Source organism: Mastomys coucha, unplaced genomic scaffold (assembly GCF_008632895.1).
Source record: "Mastomys coucha isolate ucsf_1 unplaced genomic scaffold, UCSF_Mcou_1 pScaffold18, whole genome shotgun sequence".
Taxonomy (NCBI): Eukaryota; Metazoa; Chordata; class Mammalia; order Rodentia; family Muridae; genus Mastomys; species Mastomys coucha.
Window position 1 is genome coordinate 60,818,990 of NW_022196900.1, and position 6,801 is coordinate 60,825,790.

The 6,801-nt window shown below is 45.8% G+C and overlaps 1 protein-coding gene across 5 annotated transcripts in view; it reads left to right on the forward strand.

Annotated features, from left to right (window-relative positions):
• Nucleotides 1-6,801, forward strand: part of Dnajc6 (DnaJ heat shock protein family (Hsp40) member C6) — a 157,310-nt gene that overhangs the window by 83,648 nt on the left and 66,861 nt on the right. The window lies entirely within an intron of this gene.

Consider the following 6,801-nt stretch of genomic DNA (forward strand, 5'->3'; position numbering starts at 1 on the left):
TCGAACTCAGAAATCCACCTGCCTCTGTCTCCCAAGTGCTGGGATTAAAGGCATGTGCCACTACTGCCTGGTGCTTATGGGATTCTTGAATGTAAGAACTAGTGGGTCTCTGTTTCTCATGCCTTTCTTGGGGCTTTTTTCCTTTTGTTTGTTTTGTCTAATTCCGATGTGTTAGATTTTGTTTTTTTTTTTTCTTATTTCATTACTATTATTATCCCTTAGAAGCCTGTTTGTTTTCTAAAAAGAGATGGAAAGGGGGTGGGGGGTGGGAGGGGGTAGGGAGGAACTGGGAGGAGTAGAGGGAGGGAAAACCATAATCAGGATATATTATTCGAGGGAAAAAAAAACCCATTGCAACAAGAAGAAAAGGAGGAGGGGGGAAGAGGAGGAGGAGGAGAAGAAGAAGAGGAACAACAAACAGCTACAAAGTTCTGAGTCAGATCTGGACACACACTGCCCGACCCGAGGCTGGCCAGCCCGGACTGCTTCCATCGCTCCCATTCACATGGGGTGGAGCAGAGTACATTTGCCTGTCTGACTGCTGTGCACACACTTTGCATTTGGCACTGTGTTCCTCCCATCCATCTTCCAGGAGTTATAGGCAAGATGTTTGTGGTTAAAGGTTGCAAGCAGGGCCATTGGGCAGAGGTCAGTCAGCAGGCAGTCAGCTGAGGTCAATGCAGAGAGAGGACAGAAGGCCACTTGCAGCTGGCCACCCGTTATATAAAGGTCATCACCAGGACCTCCCTAGCAGAGAGAACAAAACCCATGATGGAGTCATGAATGTTCTTGTTCTACAGACAATGCTGCCATTAGTGGCAAGTCAAAACAACACCACATGCATTTCAGTGATGTTTCTATCCATACTTTCTGTGTAGTTCAGTCACATTTTCCTTGGGCTATATAGTCTGAGGCTCACAGGTTTACTAGGTGTTAGGGGAATCTTGGTATTCAGAGTCATTTGCCTCAGGGCACCCTGGTATTTGGGATTTGGATCTGTGCATTACCCTCATGAGTCAGAGTGCAGATACCCACAGAGTCTGGACTCAGGCCTGGGAAGGGTGGGCGTCTAATGTGGAAGTGTTGGAAGGAAGGCTGGTGCTGTAATATTGTGCTGGCCCTGTGCTTGGTGAGGCCAGATTTCTATCAGAATAGTGATGGTGGCTGGTAATAGGTTTTCTCTGCCGAGGAAATAAGCCAATTCAAGCCAAATTACAAAGTATATAAAGATATAAAGGCAAGTTTATTGAGGGCAGCTCTTGGGCAGGTTCACTGATATCACACGAGGAGGTCAGGGAAGTTGACATGCAGACAGGGAGACAGAGGAGAGGAGAGAAAGAAAGAAAGAATATGTACATGCTGGGGGAGAGAAATGCAGAGAGGGAGGGAGAGGAGGAGGAGGGAGAGGGAAAGGGAGAGAGAGAGAGAGAGAGAGAGAGAGACAGAGAGAGAGAGAGACAGAGAGAGAGAGAGAGACAGAGAGAGAGAGAGAGAGAGACAGACAGACAGACAGATAGACACAGAGAGAGAGAATGAGCAAAATGTCTGGATTGTATAGGGAAGAGCCTCTCTGGAGCCCAGCCCTTGGTCTGGAATGTTCAGGGACTGTAATAGGGACAGAGGGATGCTGGAGAACCTGGAGGCCAGGTCTCATTTGGTATGTTAGATGGATACCTCAGCTCCTTGTCCAGGCTCCAAAAACCAACAGCTGGTGAAGGGAAGGATGGACACCTTGCCATGCAGCCATTTCTGCTATGTGATTCATCTTGTGCAGTCTTCTCTGCATCTGTCCAACATAGCGGATGGCTATGGTGAGGCCTGCTCACTTCCTTCTGCCAAACTGTATGATAGCAAAAGTGTGCGGCTTTAGAGATGGGCAGACCTGGATCTGTTCTGACCTTGTATTTCTTAGATGTGCAGCCTTTATCTAATTATTTAACTTTACTAAACCTCAATTTCCACCTCACATATCAGATGTGAGATCTGCCTTGGCAGAATGTTGTAGGGATTAAATGTGATTTAATGAACGTGGCAGATGGAAAGTGCTGAGTAAATGGGAAGTTCTCTGTCTCTCTGGTTCCCGATGGACCTTCACTTAGAGCTGGCTCTTCTTGCTAAAGTGAGATGCCAGAGCTGAGGCTGTGTAGCTATGCTTCCCTGGTTATCAGCAGCAGACGCTGAGCCTCATCTGTAGAGGTTCTAATTCAGAAAACATACCCACACGCACACACACAGACACACATACCATACCACATTATCACATACACAACACACCCTTTATACACACACCATACACACACCACACCCCCTTTACACACACACCACAAGCACACACACACATGCACAAACGCATATACACACATACACACAGCACACACACATACAAACACACACTATTTAGAAACAAAATTTCACTGTGTATCACAGGTTGGTCTTGCACTTACTTTGTAGCCACAATAGAGCCCTTCTGCCTCAGCCTCTTGAATTTTGAGATTATGGGCACCCCCACCCTCATTCTATTTAGCTATGTTTTCTCTGGATATTTGGACACAGTAGCCTGGCTGCATTAAAGTCAGGTCATCTGGAGTCAGATGTGAGATCCTGGCAACTCTTTGCTTTTTTGCTTGCAGGCCTGTTGGCTCAGTCTGACTCTATAGCCCCCCTGAGCTTAGTCTTAACACCTATAAAGAAGGAGTGGTCTGACCTTTGCTGCCAAGCCTTTGAAAGTATAAAGGAAGATGCCATGCATATAGCTTCTTGTCCTACCTGACACATAGCAGGAGTCCAAGGAAGGTTAGCTTCCCAGGGCCACCATGCTTAACTGAATATAGTTATATTCACACATAGGCTTGGTCCAGGCATTGAATGGAACTGATATCTGAATGTAAGGGCTGTGTCACCCACCTTCAGTGTACACAAAGGTTCTGTAGAAACATGGTTTCTTCCTGTTGAAGGACACCGAGCCTTACAAAGTGTCTGGCAACCCACGCTTGCTGTTCTTCACAGGGGACACTGTGCAAGACGGAAAGGCGCAGCTTTCAACCTTGCCTGCTGTCTCTTTTGTACTCAGACCCCTATTGTGGTTGTCAGTGACAGCCTTTGAAATCTCAGAGCCTGTGAATCCTGGTCAGGTTACCTGGGCTCTAAAGGTAACACAGAGGGAGACCAGATTCCTCTAATGACGTAGGATTTTTTTTTTCCAGTCACAGCCACCTTCCTTTAAGATGGCTTTGACCTTGGGTTTGTCAGTGCCCATGTGCTTTTCTCCCTCAAAGGGATTTGACAGTGAGAAGGCACCAAAGCTTGCAGAACGGTTCTGTGGGGAGAGGGGTTGTACACTGCTGCTTGTTCTCTGGGTCCTTGCCGTTACCCACCTCTGAGCTGCTGCCACACTGACAACCTTCATGCTTGCATCTGGTGAATGTAAGACTAAAAGTCTGAATAGATGCTGACCCTAAAGACAATGTATTGTGTGTGTGTGTGTGTGTGTGTGTGTTAGGGGTGGGGAAGTAGGCCTAGGTAGCTCAAAGAAACTCTTGTAGGAAAACCATCCTGCCCTGATCATTCTTCCTTTGTGAATCTGAAAGAGTGTGCATGATTAGACACCCCCCTTCTTCTCCTGCCTATTTAAGTTCTAGCTATAGTTTTCATTAATTTGTGTCTTCCTTCCCAGCCACTGATGCTCATCAGCTCCCCCCATGCTGGGTGTCTGGTCTTGAAAATATTCTGAGATCACTCATGTCAGGCTGTGTCTGCCTTTCTGCTTGCTGGCAGACCTCCTGGGCTTGCCCATTTCCCTTTGCTTTTTAACAAACACACGGGAAGCAGCAATGTCATGAGAAGAGCGCAGGAGTGAGATGTCCTGGAGAACAGGCTGGGGTGTGTGACCTGCGGTTTTTGTTTTATGTCCTGCTTGCAAGGAACTGAATATCTGGGCTCCCTGACCCAAAGCTGTATGTTGAAACCGTTAGACTGTGGTGATGGCCATTTGGAGGCAAATGGACCATGATAACAGAGCTGTGGAATTGGTTTCTCGGGGCCAGAGATGGCTCAGTGGTTAAGAGCACTGGCTGTTCTTCCAAAGATGCTGGGTTCAATTTCCAGCATCTATAGAATGGCTCATAGGCATCTGTAAATCCAGCCTTAGGGGGATCTGATTTTTTTCTTCTGGCCTTTGAGGGAACAGCATGCTTGTGGTGTACAGACATCGGTGAAGGGGAAGTAAACCCCCATATATATAATTTATGAAGATGTGTGTATATGTATTATTATATTACATATAAATATATTGTTTTTAAAGAAAGAGACTCTAGAGGATTCATTCACTATGTGAGGACACAGAGAAAGGTTCCCACTGTCTCTCAATATACTCTCACCCGATCTTAGACTTTCCAGCCTCCAGAACTGAGAGGAATATAATTCTGCTGTTTGTAGGGCCCTGATTTATGGCATTTTGTTATATCAGCTCAGACAGCTTAAGACAGGTCCTCAGTTTGCTCTCCTTTAAGAGGGAATGCTAAAGCTTAAACCTGAAAAATGTCATGAATAATGGATGTAGGCCTGTGGTTGGGATGTACTGAGAATGTGGTTGACAGACAGTGAGCACTATTGTTAGCACACAGTTATACTTCAGTGTGATTGCAGCTGTTTTGGAAATGAATCAAGGGGCTAGGAAGATGGCTGAGTTGATAAAGTGCCTACTATGCAAACAGTAGGAACTGAGTTCACATTTCCAGCTCCTATATAAAAGCCAGTGTCACATGTCTGTAACCCTGGGTTCTAGAAGATGTGGAGACAGGGGAACCCTAGTGCTCACTGGCCAGCCAGCCTAGCCAATCAGCAAGTTTCTAGTAAAATGAGGGATCTTGATTCAAAACACTGAGATGGCTCAGCTGATTATGGTGTTTGTCTCCAAGCCTGAAGACTTGTTTGATCTTCTGGTCCTACATGGCTGCAAGGAGAGAACTGACTCTTATAAGTTGTCCTCTGACCTCTTCATGTGCACTGTAACACAAACATTTCCACCACATATGACTAAATAAATAGATAAATGAATGAATGAATGTAATGAAAATAATTACCAAAAGTAGAGAGTGATTGGGAAAGATGCCCAATGTCACCTCTGGTCTTCAAATGCAGTGCACACAGAAATGTGTGCCACAGAAAAACACACTCATAGAGGAAAGAAAGGAAGAAAGAAAGAAAGAGAAAAAGGAAGAAAGGAAAGGAGAAAGGAAGGAAGGAAAGAAGGAAGAAAAGTGGGTTAGAGCTTTTGGTTTCTTGACAGGTTCAGTTCAGTTCAATTTAATATCCTTCTTTGGACTGCTCATGCCAGGAAGCGTGCTGAGTGCTTTATATCCATCATGGCTTCATTCAGCCCTTCTCGTTTATTCTCAAGTTTGTTGTAAAGCCTTCAACAGAGTCATCTCCATACCTTTGACAGTTTCAAATACTGCCTGTCTCCTTTGAAGGTCACTTTGTCCGTACATCCTCTTAGGGCTTAAAACCACTGAGTCTCCTAGTCTCACCTCTCATGCCTGCAATATGTCCTGTGTAGATAGCATGTTACATACGTGGCTCATCCCTAGGCTCCAGCCTTCCTCCCTTTTACTCTCCTCTCTGTGCTGGTGTGTGCGTCTCTGTCCCCAAACCAGACACAAGCTCACTGGCAGACTTCAGGAAACAGAAGAGATCCTGGGATCAGGTCAGAGGTCAAGCAGAGACAGATGCAGCCTTGAGCTCAAGGAGGAGGGCATGACTGACTTTTCTATTCTATTTGTGGTGTTAATTTTTGGAGGCAGCTGGGTTGCAGCATGTACCAAAAAGGTCACACAGCTCTTTCCTCCATTCCTGATTTTGGTAATGATAGCTGATGATAAAAAAAAGTGATTATGGGCAATAACTTATTGAGCACTGTGTGTGTGTTTTTTATTATTATTAATACCTGTAATCTCAAAGCAGAGGTTCAGGGAGGTTACACATCATATGGTTGAGCATGAAGAAAACAGAATGGCTGAAGTGATGGTGGTGGCCTATTCAGAGTGTGACTTCAGAGTGATCTGATGGTTGGGTAACTAGGATGCCAGGGAAGGATTCAATGACCTGTCTTTCTCTGCAGAGCTCAGTATTGGGCTTTGTTGTCATTGGCACACGTCAGTTATCAGATAGAGGTGAGAAAACAGGCTTCGGAAAATATAATCCAGATGGCGTTGCTATGCCTAGAATTCAATTAAGGCCATGATTTCCAATTAATGGACCTTCATGTCAAGATTGAGGTCACGTCGTTAATCTTGCTTTTATTTTAGGATTTCCACCCTCATGATTTACAGCTAGGCTCAGCCAGCCTTGTCGGGGTTATCCGAGCATAACTAAACAGGGAAGACAGATCAGCTTGCTGTCGGTAGGAGCAGGGAGGGAGACTCCGTTTGGGGGGGCTGGCAGGATGGGGCACCCAGGAGGATTCCTTCTTCATGACCATTTCCTGAGGGTGTGGCCTCCTGCATCCCAGGCGGTGAGGACTGACTGGTCTAGCCAGCACTGCCACACTCACTCGAGCCTCAAGGTACCCTTGGCTGGGTTGTGAATGTTGCAGACAGTGTGCCTTTTATGTGTGACAGATTTACCCTGTGAAGTGCTCCATGGGGGAAGATATCTTAGGATTCCTTTTTGCAATAGTCACACAAAAGACACAGTGGCCTTCCCCTCCCCCACCCCCAAAAGGATGAAGGATGTGGCAGCCTTGTGATGCTTGCCATATCTTCATTTCCTTCCTTTCCTTGTGGTGTTTTGGTTTTCCTTTTT